Source organism: Podarcis vaucheri, assembly GCF_965113315.1.
Source record: "Podarcis vaucheri genome assembly, chromosome: 2".
NCBI lineage: Eukaryota > Metazoa > Chordata > Lepidosauria > Squamata > Lacertidae > Podarcis > Podarcis vaucheri.
In genome coordinates, this window is record NC_138760.1 from 101905267 (window position 1) to 101924217 (window position 18951).

Sequence of the window (18951 nt, forward strand, 5' to 3'; positions counted from 1 at the left end):
TTTCGATATTAGGCAGTGGCAGAGGGAAATTCAGCAATGTAGACCAGGCTCCTATGAATAGATTTTCCCTCAGAACAGGCACAAATATGAGGGCCCTTAGATAGTATTCTGAGGAGGTTTCATGTAAGTACATGTGACTGTACCACTTCAGGATACATATGAGGACATGTTTGAAAGTAGCCCCACATTAAAATGTCCTTACATGTGTAAGCTACACATCATGGAGATTAGGTTAGTAGCCTATCATGTGAGAGAGAAATTATGACCAGGATCCACTTTTAAACATATAGTACTCCATGTTTATGCTGAGGTGATAAAATCCTGTCAAAAGAGTATACCACAACTCACCACATGTTTGATTCTACCTTTAAACTTATACCCAGAAAAGGTATTGCTCTGGATCAGTGGTTCTTAAACTGTGGTTTGTTCATGATTAATGGGACACCATTTGCTTTCAGGAGGTCCATGGGAACATGGCAAAAATGAACACGGACAGAATCAAAGTTTACTACAGTCATACCTCGTCTTGCGTTAGGTTCATGTTGCGTCTTTTCAGCTTGCGAACGCAGCAAACCTGGAAGTGTATACTTCAAGGTTTCGCCACACATGCAGAAGCGTTCTGCGCGCTTTGCGCATGCGCAGAAGCATTCTGCGTGTTTCACAAATGCGCAGAAGCGCTCTATTGCGCTCCACACTTGCGCAGAAGTGCCGCTCTAGTTGCAGACTTTTTGGGGTGCGAACGGCACCCCAGAATGGATCGTGTCCACAACTAGAGGTACCACTGTACTGTCTTGGCAGGCAAATGTTTCAGAGACCCAAAGCATATCTGAACGTAGTAACACCGACTGTGCTGGTCCCGGGGGGGGGGGGGAGGTACTAATACCGTAGCCGAGGTTCAGTCCAGAGTCACTAGCAGGGTAGACGATCACTAGATGAGACGCGAGGTCCAAAACAGGGAGCCGGGCGGGGAAGCAGGAACGCTGGTAGGGCAGCAGCAGGAAGCCAGGCGGGTAACAGGAACACTGGTGGAGCAGAAGCAGGGAGCCAGGCGGGGAACAGGAACACTGGTGGGTCAGCAGCGGGCAGCCGGGCGAGGAACAGGAACACCGGAGAGTCAGGAGCAGGAAGCCGGGCGAGGAACAGGCACACCGGGAGTGCAGATCTAGGTCTGGGTAAAGCAGGTACTCCACAACGACGTTGCTCCCGCAACCTGGGACTGGGCTGCCTGACCTTTATCTTCTTCTAAGGCCGGGGGCGGTCCCGGCCCCCAGGAGCCCCGCCTCTCCTGGCCTTAAGGCGAGCACTCCTCCTGGGAGAGACCAGTTCCCTTCGCCTCTCTGCCCTAAGCCTCTGCAGTTCAGGAGAGGCCGAAGGGTTACTGGGCCCCGGGGGAGGCTCACCTGTAGCCACTGAGTCTTCCAGCACCTCTGGGGCCAGAATGGTCTCACCTGGTGCCTGCCCCTGAGGATCTGGCACAGGTGTAGGCTCCTCAGCATCTAGGCCTTGCCCCAGTTCAGCCGGCCCTGGAGGCGGGGACTCCTGTGCCGGCTGGGATTCCTCCGGTTCACTCTCAGACTCGGAATCCCAGGCCATCACACCGACTCTTCTAGCAACCAGCACTCCCTCCTCTTTTTCTTTTGCTACACTACAGGGCAAAAATTACTTGAGTTTTATAGGAATACGTATCCATAATACAAATTGGGTTTGCATGAACCGACAGTTCGCACAACTGATCTTTCTCATTCCTTCCTCCTCCTTGTACCACCCCCCCCAAAGAATATATATCTCCAGAGATCTCTCAACTTGATTCTGGGTGATTTCCTCTCTTCCACTGCAGACCAGTACGACACAGCTTCCACTATTCAGACCTTCCCTGGCCTTATGGAGAGGGTTTCCATGAAGTACAGAAGGTTTCAGGGCAGAAGGGAGCAGAATTGCCTTTCTCTTGTGCAGCCTCTGGATTCAACACACAATCCCTTTCCTAGATAATCTCATTCATTTCTTTATTTAAAGAATTCTCCTGCCAGCCAAAAAGAGGCTCCTATATTTAAAAATGTAAATAATAAGACAGAACTGCATTTGGTTATCTGGGTGAAAACAGTTTGAGAATCACAGTAGTTCAAGCACGATAAAGCCCATGGTTGACACCTTGCCCTTGTTCACACAACACTTATTCCCAGAGTCAGCTGTTTAGGAGGATTATTATCCCCTGCTCTAAACACAGTTTATGTGAACATTTTGTTATGTGATGGTAAAGTGAACTAAATCGTGGGTAATGATATTATAAATGTTTTGTGTGAGCAGAGTTTTTAGCTCAGGGTGTTGTGCTTATAAGTGCATTTACCACATTTATTTGAAAATAAGTACATAATGTTGATTTAAATAAAACTTGGTTTGGAGTTAATATTAGGTTCATTTTCTGGGATACATTTGAAAATCCCGCCATTCCTCTTCATATTTTACATTGATTTTTTTTTAAAAAAAAACCCTGAATGTTTTAGAACCGGCTTCATTTCTATATTTCTATTTCCTTAATTCTGTATTATAAATTAATTGCCAGGAATATTATGTTGGATGTGGCAAAATAAGCCATAGCTTAGGCAGAAAACCAAACAGCTGAGCTATTATATTTTAAGTTATTTTTCTCTCTCTTTCCTATCTCTTTTTCTATTGCTGTTTGTTGCTGTGATACAAAAAAATAGGAATAGAAATGTATAATTCCTTTAGGGGTGAAAAATAAATTAAAAATTCCTCTTTCTGTAGTCATTAACATAGCCAATTTACAAAACCCTTTATAAGAAAAATGGCTTTCTAATGGGGACACTGTCAGACTCTTAACTACACACTGCTGGGAGCCGCTCTAATAACGTCTAATGCAAGTTGTAGGGAAGCGAATCAGTAGCAGAAAGCAGGATCGCTGCTTGACTGCTCCCTTTCCTGACAGGAAGAAAAGGACAGTGATCAAGCTGAGGTCCTCAAAAGAGGCCCTTAAATCACTGGATAACATGAAGAATGGGATGTACACAGGCTACTGTAGAAAGCATATAACAAAGCATTTGAATTGTAGTGAGACAGATAATTCTTGTAGCAACATTTAGATGACTGTGATCTTTCTGCGTTGCACATTAAACCGTAGTAAAGTGCACCAAAGATAATGGAAAATGTTCACGTGTAGTCCTTTTTCTTTTTCTTTTTTTTAAAAAGCTGTTTATGACATGACATTACCAAGAAGGTATTATGTTAAAGATTCTGCCAGGTTGGGGTCCTCTTCTGTGATTTAGCCATGCACTGGTTCTTAAAAATGTAATAGAAAAAGTATTTAAAATATTATGTTCTTATGTAGCCCTATCCTTAAGTTGTGGGATGTAGCCCCTGTAAAAGGTTCCCCGAGCCTTAAGAAACAGAATAATCTCATTTTTAGGAGGTAAAAATAGAAAAGATAATTATATAATGTATCTGGCTCTTTTGGTTTTGACCATATGTGTTCAAATTTCATAGTAACATTTAAGATGATAGGGTAGCAAGGGATGGATTTATTTCAGTCTCTTAAATGCTGTATTAGACGCATGATTTGTTTTTGGTGAAACTACAAATAGCGATTTGCCAGGGGTGGTGGCTACCAGGAGAGATCCAAGTTAGAAGGGCTATTAATTTCCAGCCCTCAGAACATTGGAAGTAGCTTTGTTTGAGAAGGGAGGAGGAAAAAGACTGGAAGAAAACCCTCACACTCCAAAGAGCAGAAATGAAATTTAATCAATTCAATATGCATGTTAAAGGAAACATTCCGAAGGACAGATTTGGATTTGAACTGATCTTTCTTTCTTTCTTTCTTTCTTTCTTTCTTTCTTTCTTTCTGACAGCTAACTCCTCCTGAAACATGGCACAGTGACAATCAGTGACTGAAAAGTGAGGACAGCCAGGTTTGTTCTTTTTGTTAAATGTTGCTTTTAAATGGTATCAGATACGATTGTGATTAGAACACGGGTAAAATTGCTGGCTTGTGTCATGCATGTGGCACACCTCAGGGCAGATTCAGATAAGTGTTTATTTTCATTGTCACTGAGAGGAACCCCGTTGAGTTAGGCTATCTGAAGGGGTTCAGTTTGCAATGGAGCATGTTTTCCCATCTTTTACAAAGCTCATATTTTCACACTCCGTTGCATGTCAAGCCCTTCAGACAACCTATATCCAAGTATCCAGTGCAGCAGCTGTTTCTCAGTGCCTACATGCAGCATGGTTCCTGAACTTTATAAGAGGGACAACAGCTATCAATGGGTGATATTAAATAATGTTGCCCATTGGAAATAGGTTACCATGTTCACAAATAGAGTTTTATGTAGTCAGCTACACAGTCCTTGCCATGTGCACATTAGCCCCTAACAAAACAAATACAAAATCCCCAAATAAATAATGTCTGCACCTGCATGCAAGAGCTCCATGCCATCATCAGAATGCAAAAGCATTAGTGCATTCGGAAAATGATTATTTGTCCACCCATATTCGCAATAGAATACTGACGTGAATTTATCTGAGATGCACCCAGCTGCTGGAGGCAAATTGCCATGTTAGCCACAAGGTAAAAATGTAAGAGTTATATGCCTCTTTTATCCTATATGCACTTTCATCTAATCTCAGTTGATACGATTGATGCTGCTGAAACCCATATTCAGTCTACGGTACTGTACTCAATGTGGGGTAAAATGTTATTCTTTTCATATGTGACTTGAACATAAAAAGCATAAGTATACAATTAATTTGCCAGCACTTTCTTTAAAATTGTATGCTAGGTTTCTGTGAAACACTGTATGAAGCAATATTCCAAGTAAATTATTGTTATTTACTATGATTTTTTTTTGCCTGCATATTTAAAAGTCAACAATTATGTTTCCTTTTTTTGGCTTAATGGCTTTCTACAATATTTTTAGAAACCTGGTCAATTCTTTCTTCACTACGTCTGAACATCATTTTCACACACTGCAGTCTTAAAAATAACACCAAATGCAACTTTGTAGATCAGCTATTTTTCTGAATCCATTAATGCATAAACGACATTTTTTTTAAAAAAAATTAAAGTGAACTTGTGGGACAAAATTGACGTGAAGCAATTGGAAAGCCCTTGATGGGATTTCATTATTAGTGTTATCTGGACACATAGGTGGCCTATGACAGGAGTTGGTGGCATCTGTCTAATTCATACTTGTCAGGGGTCAGAAATGTGAATACTGACATCATGACCAGCATTTTTGAAATAGGCTATAAAAAGGATACATAAATTCTGCTAATGCTAGTATGTAAAGTTAAAGGCCCCTATGAATTGTTGTGCCAAGAAAGAAGGGAGCTTAGTGACCACTGTGCCAGCATTAATGGTAAGTGCTGTTACCTGTGACCTTGCACATAGCAATGAAACGTTTGGCTATAAAAATAGTCCAACAACATTCAAATGGTCAAATAACAAAACTGTTTCATAGTTGAAGAGTGGGAGATGGCTTGGGTATGGAGAAGGGAGGCTGTGGATGACTGATGTGGGTACTGTCCCAAAGGCATTTCAACTACTATCAACCATTTACACTAGTACCTGCCTGTGGCTATTACACAATTGTAACCTGATATATTAACTATACAATCCTCTGCATACTTATGCAGAAGTAGGTTTCAGCATGTCCAATGAGACTTGTTCTCAGGTAAGATTGCAGACTAAGGTAGAAGCTACACACATATAAAAAACACTGTGAAAATGTTTTTTTTATATATAGAAAAGTTTTGAAAAATACCTTATTTTTCCATGTATAAGACGCCCCCTATTTTGGGGGACTCAAAATTAAGAAAATGCACTGTGCATTATCCGTGTATAAGACGACCCCTTACTTTAAACTTCAAAAATTTAGAAAAAAATATATATACACGGAAAAGTCTTATACACGGAAAAATACAGTACATTGAATTTGGCATAGCTCACTGTCGCTGTCTAGTGTCACATTTGTATACTGTACTTCACAACACATTTAAAACGTTTTAATTGCAGCTGTATAGCTGAGTCCTAAGATTGCACATGCTAGAGACCCTTAGAGGTCAAACGTTTCTTGCATGTGGTGCCTCATTTGATATGCTCTTAAAGTGGTATGGAATGTCCTGTTCCAGGTATAAAGTAATTTATCAGTTCTCAAGTAGGTCCAAAATTAAAATGATACTTACTGGACACAAATTCCTAAATACAGTAAGCTGTGATCAAATATGAAACAATGTGTGCAGAAATAGGCATACACACAATGGAATACTGGGCCTGGTCCACCTCAATAAAGTACTGGTTACGCTGCCATTTTCGCTGCTCTCCATCAAGCCTGCTCGCTGATTTGCTCGAAGACTCCTATAAATCAAGATGGTATCAGTACCTTGAAAAAAAGATTGAATCTTTAGGCATCGAGCTGGAGCCCCTGTACAATTCTAATGAGCAATACATTTTCCATAATATCCTAACTAGACTAAAGGATGTCGAGAGACAAAATATTATGGCAGCTGTAAACAAAATTTGCTCCCCCGTATTCTATGATTTAAATATCTTAGATAGCAGAGCCAATTACGTCACTAAATTAATAATTCCAGCCCAACGTAGGGCATTTATGCTGGCCCGGTTGAATGTTTTTCCCTCAGCATTTGTCTGGGGAAGATATCAAAACATCCCTAGAAACAAGAGACTCTGCAGATGTTCTATGAATGTCCCGGACACTGTAGAGCATATTCTCTTTCATTGCCCATTGTACAGTACGCTCCGTCAACGCGTGCTGTCCCCTCTTTTGGGTGGCCTGGAACCCCAGCAAGGTGAATGTGTGGGATTCTGCCTATCCGACGTTGACCAAAGGGTAACGGCGGGGGTAGCTGAGTTTTTGGTAGCAGCCCTCCAAGGAGCAGGTTAACAAGGAAAACCACTGACTCTATATGTATATATATATATATGTATGTAGCCAACCGCTGTCTTTTTATATATATTTCAAGTCACTTACATGTTATTTTCTCTTTTATGGTTTTATTTGTACAATGCCTAATAAAGGTTTGATTTCAGATTTCAGATTTCAGTAAGCCCATAGCTCACACACATTTAACTTGTGAGCATTCAGCTTTAGGCATGTGGCAGGTTTATCGTGTTTTAAATAGAAATGGAATGGGGTTCCAGGAAAAATCCGCCATTGAACCCATTGTACTTTGATTGTATGTGATTTTGGCTTTAGGTGTGATCCCTGGAACATAACTCGCATGTAAATTGTGGTCTTAATGTAAAAGAGAACATCATTAGCTTTATTGTTACTTAGCTGTATATTTCTTCAGTCTTTATGTTTGATGTTAAGGAGCTGGTGCCATGTTGTTTTCGTTATAATTATTGGTATGTTTTAAACAGATTATGTATGGATAGATGTATATGTATATATGCATATAGTTTTAATTCTATCAATATATAATTCTATTTTATGATGGATTTTTAAAGGTTTTAGTAGTTCTTATTTTTATATGTCTGCGACTGGACTTAACTGTCAGGGGTCCCTTACTTTTACCTTTTTATTTTTATATGTAAGCCACCTTGAGTGCTGTCAGGTAAAAAGGCAGGGTAAAAATAAATATATATAGTAATAATAATTTTGGTATTCTGTGTGTTCTGACTATTTTCAGTTCTGAGGTTTTTAGCTGATATTTGAGGTACATCTCAAATAGGCTATAGCAAATGCCTACTTAAGCACCTTATCCAGAAGGCAGAGATTAATAATTGTTAATTAACAATAGCTAGTTAATCATTGTTCAGATATACTATGTCCAAACCAGGTTCTTTAGGAATTGTACCATCACCTCTTCTATGGCCAGTCACTTTCTCCAGAAGCCCTTTGTTATATTCCGGTTTGAGTTGGACAATACCTTCCTTTTTGAAACAACATTCCCGCACCAAGTCCAAGTCCACCTATGTAAACACCAGCAGTTAGATAGCAGGGTGGATGACACATTAGCACTTGTAACCTTGTGTCCTTGTCTACATGTGTTAAGTACTATACTGCACATGTACATGAGCTCAGACCCTCTGAACAAGGGTCATGGTGCACCACCACAACAACTGGGTTTTCTTAGAGAGGGAATTAGCAATGAGGCAACAAGCCAGAGTTTAGAGCAACTGAGCCGTGTCCTATTAATGTGTTCCATCAACATAATAATTTTCACTTGCACAGTGAAACTCATGGAATCTGCTTCAGAGGGTTGGAGAGATCTAGAGGGTGCGTGGGGGGGGGGAGTTCTGTTTTTTCTTATGAAAATTGACAGACTGGGTACATAGCATTTAGCTTGGGTTGGCAACTGTTTAGTTAAATCTATAGGGGACATGGGAGATGGGAAAGGCTGACGGGTTAAAGCATCATGGAACTGACTGGGGAAAGTTGGAGAATGAAAATGAGATGCGGAGGAAATAGGTATATTTATTTTTGTTTATTTTTATAACATGTATCACTTAATATAGCAAAATCTCTAAGCATTTCACACAAGTAACACTCATAAAAAGCACATGAAAAAAGTAAATAAGTAATACTGAAATACAATAAAAATCCAATAAAATGTTAAGCAGTATTTATTTATAGAAACATAGAAGGTGAATTGGGTTAGACAAAGGAGTAAAAAATGTAATTAACACTTTGCCTGAAGCAGCATGGGTTGCTTGGAGAGTTAGAGAGACAAGAAAGGAAGCAGAATTAGAGTTGTAGGGAGGAAATTGGAGCACAAATATTACCTATTCAGTGTGAAGAAGGTAGAAGGGGTGCTCTTTCTACTGGGGTCTGTTGTGAATCTGGAGGTCATCCTTGGCGCCAGGACACCAGAACTGCTTGGGTTGTTACTTAATTTTCAAAGGGCTAGACGATTTCGCATGGCAGTGTCGCATCACTGAGTTGGGCTTACTTGCACTTCTAGTGGACGAAGGCAGGAGTAGCTTTTATAGGAAATAGGCTGGCTGCTCTTCAGTTTTTTGCTCCTTCTTGGAGAAAGCACTTACATTCTCCTTTGGCTCCTCTTACTCCTCCATCTTGGCTTAGCAATTTTCTTCTTCTCTGATCTCTACAGTTCAATTACTGACCCTTCACAGCCAGTCCTTTCCCTCCTCTCTACAGAATGGCTTCTAAGAGGGGTATATAAATGGTTTGCCTAGGTCTCTAGGGCTTGCAGATTATCTAGAATATTTTATTTTTGTGAAGTGGCATTCCCACTCTGGGGAATGTTGGAACATTCTCCATAGTGAAGGGTCAGTAATTGAAGAACCTCCATCGAACAAGATGCTTCAAGATGCCCACTATATGCCTTTGTTATGCTGTGCCCTAGCCCCTCTAGGTTTGTCTTCAAAGTTAGCGGACAGCAGATGCTCTGCAGACCCCTCCTGCTGCCCCAGACCTACAGCCAACTCCAAGAATTATTCAAAATACAGTGGTTATCAAGAAAGTCACTAAATTGGAGTGGAATGCTTCCTAGCAAAACTGAAGAGAGGCCAGCCTGTTTCCTTTAAAAGCAATTGCCTTGATCCTCTAGTTGTGCAAGTAAGCACAACCCAGTGATGCTACACTGGACAAGCAAATCTATCATTCAAGTTTGGTTGGTTGGTTTGTAAACAAGGTGGAACTTGCTGTCCCCTTTAGCCCTGCATGAAATAATACTTTCCTTGGTTAAGGCAATGAAAGACCAACACAAGCTCTGGCAAGCTATGGGTTCTCCAGGAATCTTTGCAAAGCTGATCATAGTTGATTAGTGTAAAAATGTGTGGGGTGCAGGGATTGCTAACCTTAATGGGTACAAATTCAATTCACAATGGATCATGCAGTACCTCTGGCAGGGTGCATTCCCTCTTTGGGGATCTATTTGGTATGTGTGTGAACGTTTTGTAGGTACCAGGACTGTTCAATAAAGGGTGGAGATTTTCCATGGTCTGTATTAATGGAGGATAGCTATTGTACTTTCTGCTTTCTTGCCCCTTTAACTAGACCTCTGTTTTAGTATACCACTTTCAGGCAAAATGGAGCCAATAATTAAAATGGTGGCCAGGCTAATCATCTTGGAAGAGTTTACTCTGTTCCTGTTGCCTAGCAATACTCAGAATTGAAGCCAGGCTAGATAGGAGGCCTAGAGTGGGAGATGAAATGATTATAGATTGCAACAACTCCACATCCCCAACTCTTGAGCCTATTAAAAGCTACCATTAACAATTTTGCTAGGAGAACCATTGGAAATGTGCAAACAAATACAGCAATGTACAAACTGGTTCTCAAAGTTCCAAGTATGGAGGGTCAGTTTCACTCTGTTCATATTGACATCAATAATTATTGTTCCTCAAAGGAGAAAATATACTTTGAAGTATTTTAGCAAGCCAGCAAAAATTTGAATCCATGGCTGCTGAAGGAAGACAAAGAGAAATTGTACCTTTTATTAGCTGGACCTGTCTGGCTTCACTTGGTTTGGGATCATCATGATGCTTCATAGAAAATTAAACCTTCTTTGACTTTAGTTCTGTACTAGCCCAAGTCTTTCCATCATAATGCACTAAATAACTGATGGAAGACATTGCTTTCTTTTATAGGTAAGGAGGATAAAACATTCTTTCTGACTTCTAATTCTGGAAGGTTGTAGAACCAAGTAAATGTTCATTATGGGGGGTTTTTTAGTTCAAAAAAAATAATCCAGTTGAGTATATTTCACAGCTTAAATAGTGAATAGTGGATTTATTGGAGACATAGGAAGCTGTGAGTTTGGGGGGGGGGAATCACAATGGAAAGCTGATCTTCTGAACTGGAAATCTGTGTGACAGCATATTAGTAATCATTAGACTTTTAGTCCAGCAAGCAGGTTGTAGATTGTGCCCTTTAGGAGAGGGATAATAGACTTGATAGAAACATCACCGTTAGCTAGCCTGTCATTCAGTAGCTTAATGTCCTCTGACTGTGTTCTAGATACTGAAATTTTCCTGAACAGTAAAAAAGTGGCTTTGAAAATGATGCTGAACAGATTTAACTATACACAGGAAAGATTTTTCTGTGGCAGTTTGTAGCCAATAGTGAAAAATATAACATTAAGTGTCGATTCCTTGAGACATGTTTCAGAAATGAGGAATAAAAGTTAAATTCCAATCCTTTAGGCACCAGCAGGGAACCTGTGGCCTGGAGGTCCAAATGGACTGGCAGGCATCCTAATTTGTCAACAAGGCCATTTCCCCAAACCATGCACACCTGCCCCCCACCCGATTACTATATGATATCAGGTGTTGGGCAGGTAAAGATGCAGCATCAGATGAACATTTATTAAGCACTGTTTTTAATCTGGCACCCAAATGCAACTCTATCCAGTAATCCATACACTCCATCACCAACAGCGGCCATCTACATGCCTCTGAGAAACTCACAAGCAAGTCATACTGATGATGGCTTTTTGTTCATTCAATGTATTTTGGCCCTGGAAACCTGTAATTCGAGTTTACCATGTTATCTGTTAGCTACCATGGCTAGCAGATTCTCAGCCTCCTAAAACAAGAATTAATTTAATTTTGTTTACTTTTAATTTAATTTCACATTGAAGTGAACTTACGTCAGGGGTGGGAAATTGAATCTGACCAGCAGACCAGATCCTGGCCTCCACAAGCCCCCACAAGACCAATAGTATGCATTGGTCAAACTCACATTGGTAGCTTCGAGAACACTGTCCAACCATCTCATCCTCTGTCATCCCCTTCTCCTTGTGCCCTCAATCTTTCCCAGCATCAGGGTCTTTTCCAGGGAGTCTTCTCTTCTCATGAGGTGGCCAAAGTATTGGAGCCTCAGCTTCAGGATCTGTCCTTCCAGTGAGCATTCAGGGCTGTTTTCTTAAGAATGGAGAGGTTTGATCTACTAAGGGTCAATTAATGTGATCAACTCCCATATACTTGACCAGCTGCAGGAACTCTTTGACCAAGACAGAGCTTGGAGATGTAATTGTGATAATCTAGGATTGCCAAGAGGGAAGGGGTTTGAAATAGCTGTGAATTCTGTTACCGTGGGAGCTCGGAAAAGGTGTAGCGGTGATTTTGGAAATGGCTCTGATCTGCCTCTGTATACATCCTGATTGACAGACTGTTTCCCCTTGTGATTAAGCGTACGAGCTGCAGGGGAATGGAATATTTTGTGTAAACTGGTCTTTTGGCCCTGTTGGATTTGGCAGATCCCTAGTAAAAGAAAGATTTAAAATTTCAGAACCATGAACCACCAGTTGCCTATGGCCTGCTTATTTTCTTACTACATGATAGAGGGCATTTTTTTTTAATTCTTTGGCTATCCTGACATTTCTCCTACACTTACTTTTAGCAGCAAAGCTGTTCTTTACTAAGAGGTATTTGATAATATAGTTTGTATTCGTATCTCAGAAAGAAATGCTTCTATAGAAAGTTCAAGAAGTAAATATTATAATCAACGAAGCATCATAAATAACTTTTATGTCTAAATCAAGCTATTAAAAGCTTTTTTTATTTTTAAGTAGATAGGGGAATAAAATAGCTGCATAGTTCATAAAGTGGTGTACTATTACTGCCTGCTGTGCCCATGAATTATGCCAGCTTTTTACACTTGTGAAGTAAAAAGCGGATTAGAACTGTGATCAATGTATTATCCTATATTTCTTATTGTTCATTATATTTCCTTTTTGAGAACCTTTGTAGTCTAAATGGCTACTAATGACATAATTACAATTGTTTGTCACCACCATAATGTGTGATTTCCTATCTCCTCATGAAGATGTAAGTTAGATAAAGGAGGAGTTTTGGCAGGAAGACAAAGTGCAGTGATTTATTAAAGACCAGATGTGGTTGTTAAAAGCTTTTTTATACAGAAAGACTTAATTGAGTGATGTGAAATAGGAATGAAATATCTGAACATTATAAGCAGTGGTTCTTGGTGTGAGTGATACGGTTGCTCACAGAAGCACGACAAACTAGTTGGTTGTTTTATTGTTGTGTACAAATTCATGTTCAAATTTAAATAGTGTGAGAAAGTGTTAAAGAGGAAAATAATAACACATTGTTGAGGTCTGTTGGACTGTGAATGTCTTTTCTATCATGTCTTGAAAGAAATTCTGATGTGAGGAAGCTGGTGAGGTGCAGTGATGAGAGTGCGGGATTTTGATGGAGAAAACCTAGGTTCAAATCAGAGCTCACTGGGTGGCCCTGGGCAAATAACTGTTTCTTCCGCCTAATTTACTCCTCTGTGTTGCTGAGATGATAAAATGAAGATAACTCGGTGCAAGCTACCATGAGTGTCTTGGTTGAAACGTGGAATAAAGATGTGACAAAATAAACAAGTTTCCCCCCTTCTAGAGTATTTGACCATGTAACTCTTTTCTTGTTTCCTGTTAAGTTCTTTCTCCCCATGCAACACTTATGGGATCGTACAAGACTGCCAATCAGCTTCATATCCTCTGAGGCTAGGAGTATCTTACCAGCTTTGTCTAGTTTGCCACCTATGGTTGTTCCTGGTCAGAGATAGCTTGACCACTCTAGCCCATGTATTTGTGACCTTGAAGCTGGATTACTGCAGTGTGCTCTGTCTGGCTCTGCCCTTCGGCCTGGTTCAGAAGCTCCAGCTGGTGCAGAATGTGGTAGCACATGGGGACACATGGCAGACATGTAACACTGGGCTGCACATATGCTACTGTGCTAAGTTCAAGGTCCTTGTATTAACTAGGACCTGGGAGAACAGGGTTCAAATCCCCACTCAGCCATGAAGCTCACTAGGTGACCTTGGGCCAGTCACTGCCTCTCAGCTTAACCTCCCTCACCGGATTGTTTGGGGGAATAAATGAGGAGGGGGAGAACCATGTACCTGAGCATCTTCGAGGAAAAAAGTGGGATAAAAATAGAATCCAACAAACAAACAAATAAACCCTTATGTCTCAGTTCAGTCATTGAGATTTTCTGCAGGAGTGTCATTGGTTGTGCCTGGAGATGGTGAAATGTTTGTGTCATTGGCTCAGTGCTATGGAAGGCATAGTTTGAGGTAGATCCAAAGTGGAAAATATCTCTCTTATACATGTCTGGCACTTCATGGGGCTAACCTATGTTCTTACTGTTGATACTAACATAGCTCTCAGGTGAGCTTTGGCCACCCCCTATCGCTATAGTCCTAATCTGGATCAGGCCGCTTGCACCTGAAATTTGCATGGGAGGGAGGGAAGCTCTCATTGGGGTGGGAGTTTTGTTCCCACGCAAATTACAAACACATCCTTCTCCCCACCCCTAGTGCCCAGGTAATTTTGAGACCACAGCCAGGAGAATGTGGGCAAAGCGTTAAAGCCCCCTTCCCTACACTGAATCTAGGGTTCAGATCTAGATCTGGGGCCTCATATTGGCTTTTTCTGATAAAATCCTGCACTCAGAATCTTGCATTCTTGGGCAAACATAATTAATTCTGCATGTAGTTTGACCCCAAGTAATAAGTGCTCATCATGTCCATAGACAAGCAACCACGTTCAACAGAAAGAGCTGGTACCTTATAAAGTATATGGGTTGTAGCCAATGTTATTTCTACTTAGAGTGTACCCATTGAAATTAATGGACCTAAATTAGTCATGCTCATTAATTTCAGTTGACCTCAGGATAGCTCAGTAGGTAGAGCATGAGAATCTTAATCTTAGGGTTGTGGGTATGAGCCCCATGTTGGGTAGTAAATTCCTGCATTGCAGGAGATTGGACTTGATGACCCTCGTGGTCCCTTCCAATTCTACAATTCTATTAATGACCTGCTCTAAGTGGGGCTAGTACTGGATATAACCCTCGGTCCAAATGCCTATGTAACTTTATGGTTAAATAATGGTTCAGTGTAAAACTTAAGATTTCTATTTGTATTGCATTTGGCAGATGTAAACAGTTCCAAAAATCAGGATTAAAAAAAACAACACCTTACTGAATCTACCTTCAAATCCTTTGGGAGCAGATCATCACTAACTCATTTATCACGCATCTTCTTTGGTTTCTAGCTCATGCTTCTTTGAATCTTGTGATGCACGTTGTACAGTTACCCTGTAGCAATGAACTGATTGAGTATAATTTGTATTCATTGTTAAATTTAGTAACTGCACTGAGATTTGAATTACGCTAATCAACTTTTCTTGTAATTTGTATAATTTACATACTGTACACACACCGTAAATGCAGGACTCTGATGCAAAACAAAGTTTAATTAGTGTAACAGGGTTACATCTGCTTCCCAAGTGATTGATTTCTGAATGTGCTTATGCCAGTCGCAAGGGGGATCAGGGAATTGAACCATAATGGTTAAGGGCACAGTCTACGAAGAAGTTACCCTGCACATCCTCCGTTTGAATGAAGGAGCTGTGCAAGCTATTGTGCTTTTGCACTAGCTACTGTTGTTCATTCACTTCAATGGGTCTTTGCTCAGAATATCTTCTGATGCCCTGAATCTGGAAACGACAAAACTTCCTAAATGTCATCATTTGAATTTGGTTTGAACATGGGGGGGGGGATGGGTTTTAGCTAACAGACAATTTTGATACAGTTTTGTTTACATATTAGTTTGCTAGGTTTAATTGCTTTCTGTTACATTCTATTTAGGAGTTATTTCTGACAATCAGATGTTTGGAATCCTATCATAAAAGTGAATCTATGGTAAAAATGCTATTCTTTCCTTAGAACCATGCTGCTGAAAAGTGTAGTGGGCCAATATCGTCTCCCCGTTTTATTTTATTTTTATCATAGGAGACATATTCCAGGGGACAATACCAATGGGAAAAAGTGTGGTAGAGGTGGTTTGAAAGTTCCTTTGCTTTCCTAAACCCACACACGGTTTCATGCCCAGGGTTTGCTGGTTTTGTGTTTGTTTTTTACAACTGTTTTAAAAATGGAAAGTGAAGGTTGATCCATTGTTCAACTTGCCTATATGTATTGTAGAATGCATGGTATGAAACTTGTTTCATATCATGGGAGGAAAACCTGCTATTTCCACACTAAGGTGTACAAGTTACAACTGTGAAAGGGAGCGTGCAGATTTCCATGAAAAATGCACAGAAGCGATGGCTGTAAAATGTGTAAACAAATACCGTATTTTCCCGTGCATAAGACGCCCCCATGTATCAGATGACCCCTATTTTCTGAGCCCAAAATTAAGTAATAAATACTTTAAACACCAAACAGGACAACTTTGATATTTTATTAAATATTCAAAACACTGGTATATTTAGTGTCGTATATTTAAACATCAAACAGCGAGGCAAGCTGTGTAATGGCAGCTGCTCCTGTCAGCTCAGTGTAACTTCACTGTAGTTGCAGCTCCAGCTCTCCCGCTTGTGTGTTGCACTTTTGTCTCAGTATTTACGGTATGTACCGTATTTACTCCACGAGCGCCGGCAGATGCAAATGCTGATGTAGGAGCTGCGACTGCCAGAGCTACCTGAATGACTGTGCTTGGGGAAGGGGGGGGGGTCTGGGTCGCCAGGGGCAGCTGAGGGAACCAGGTGGAAGGGACAGTGTCCGGAGTGGGGGCTGCTGGGGGGGGGAGTACCAGACCAGGGTTTGTCATGAGGCCAATAAAGTGGTACCTTGGTTTCCAAACTTAATCTGTCCCAGAAGTCTGTTCTTAAACCAAGGCGTGCTTTCCCATAGCAGCGGGGGACTCAGTTTACAAATGCAACACACTCAACAAGAAGCAAAACATGTTCTGCTTCCAAAGCAAAGTTCACAAACCAAAACACCGACTTCTGGGTTTGCAGCGTTCTTAATCCAAGTTGTTCATAAACTAAGCTGTTCTTAAACCAAGGTACCACTGTAGTGATGGGAGGCTGGGGGGAAAGAACATGGATGGTGGCATGTATTTATTTATATGTTTAATTGCAACATTCCGTGTATATGACCCCCAATTTTAAACTTAAAAAATTTGGGGGGAAATACCGTCTTATACACAGAAAAATACGGTACTTACTTTTGCACCACCAAGTAATCCCATTGCCTTGTAGTAAGGATTCTTCAGCCGTCCACCGATCTACAAAACTATGCTGGTGTCTTCCCAAATATGACTGCCAGTGGGACTTGCTTCGTAGTGAGTATGTTTAGGGTTTCAGCCTAAGTCAAAGCAAAATTATTTCAGCTGGCACTGCTTACTTTGTACTTGGCCCAGGGGCAATCAGTTCAAAAGAAGGGATTATAGTAAGTAAGCCTACAGATTGGGGGAAAAAATGTAGGATTGTCATAAAGATCCATGGAACAAACAAAACAAGCAGTGGTGCACATGGTTTCCTTCACTGCAGTGACAGGGAGCGGGAAGGTTGGCACCTTTCTGCGTGCCCAACTCAAGGCAAATAGCGAAAGCATTCAGGAAAGGAGTCACAACTTCTCTGGAAAATGGCTACAATTCTGTAGGAAAGCCCAAGCTACCACACTTCTAAAAACAAGCAAATATTTGTCAGTCATGTTGAATTATATTTAACAACCATTGCCATACTACTGCTAGAGTCAGTGTCACTTAAATACTGGACGGTTGGCTATAGATATGATATGAAAATGACCAAAGGATGGTGATCAGTTTTTAAATTTCATTCGCATTTTCTGTGAGACCTCTTGAGGTATGTGTCGTGAATATGATTCATATGCTTCATACCATACGTGACATATGATTTTATTTTTACTAAAAGGGGTTTCAGCATTTAAATGGTATATTTAATTCTGTGGCTAGAATAATTCATATTTAAATCTGCTTTTATGCTTTATAATTAAATAAGAAAATACTGCTTAGACCTACTTTTTTGATATCCTTGGCTATATTCTAATTATTTCTTTAATTTGACCCATAAAACAGTCAATTTCTTCATTAGTAAATTGCAAGGATATCTCGAGAGAAATATGGTTTTTAAAGGTGTCTTACCATATCTAATGAGAATTTTAGTTTCGGCATGTTTCCCCCCATTTCTTTCATTTGTGCCATTTTGTAAAAAAAAAGAAAAAGATACATTCTAGGTAAATTAATCCTTTCAAAGGCACAAAATAACTTCCTTTTTGGAAAGGGTTATTAGAGTCTTATTCTTTATAATCTTAAATACCACTTGTGTTAGGCTGAACAATGTGTGGAGAAATTACACTATTTTAAAAGAAGAATGATTACCAACCAAAGCCAAGTATTTTACAATTATATGATCATGGAAAAGAGAGCTTTCAACTGGGGAAAAATGTGATTTAGATTCTTATGACATGTCTGAAGTTTAAGTATTTTTGTAAATTAGATTGTTCCTAGTTAAACAGGTGGTTTTGAAGGCTGGTTTCACTGTTGTTTTAATCATAGTTTAGTTACCATGGAGAAATATGCAAGTTATCATTTATACACAGAAGTGAAATTTATGCTGCATAGATAATAGACTAAATTTAGCATGACTTAAGTTTACCACTTCCTTTAAAAAGAGAGAGAGAGGGAGAGAAAGAGAACAGTATATGGCTTATTATTATTACCCTATCAAGAAGGTAATTTCTTTAAAATATTTTACGTTTTTGTGGGCTGTTATTTTTCCCTGCTGAAATTAACAGTAGCGCTGCTTTCCAAGATTTTGAGTGATTTAGCTTAATAAAGCATATCATGTAATACAGATATTGATTGTGCTCAAGGTGGTCTGATGCTCAGCAAAACATTCCAATATTCTAATCCTGGTTCTACAATATTAAAAGGAAAGTTGATTTTCATTTACCAGGGTGAAGATTACTGGGATTTGGCACTGGAATTGTAGAAAAAAGAGGGGCAAGAAAAATCATGTTTCCATCTTGTGACTATACTACTTGTCACTGAGCTTTTATATATATATATATACCTGGAATCTAACAGACATTATTATTATTATTATTATTATTATTATTATTATTATTATTATTATTACTACTACTACTACTACTACTATAGGAACTTTTGTCATGCTGATTGACAATCGGCTGTA

The 18951-nt window shown here is 39.9% G+C and overlaps 1 protein-coding gene and 1 long non-coding RNA gene across 14 annotated transcripts in view; one reads left to right on the top strand and one right to left on the bottom strand.

Annotated features, from left to right (window-relative positions):
* FOXP1 (forkhead box P1) overlaps window positions 1-18951 on the top strand; it is a 543747-nt gene that overhangs the window by 160905 nt on the left and 363891 nt on the right. For 10 of the 13 annotated variants that reach the window (XR_014216021.1, XM_082209686.1, XM_082209680.1 and 7 more), the window contains one exon: window positions 3861-3920. The exons of the other annotated variants lie outside the window; for them this stretch is intronic. The gene's annotated coding sequence lies outside the window, so the exon portion shown is untranslated. The remainder of the gene's footprint in view (window positions 1-3860; window positions 3921-18951) is intronic. 13 annotated transcript variants of the gene reach the window in all.
* LOC309525538 overlaps window positions 1-18951 on the bottom strand; it is a 180897-nt gene that overhangs the window by 91260 nt on the left and 70686 nt on the right. The window lies entirely within an intron of this gene.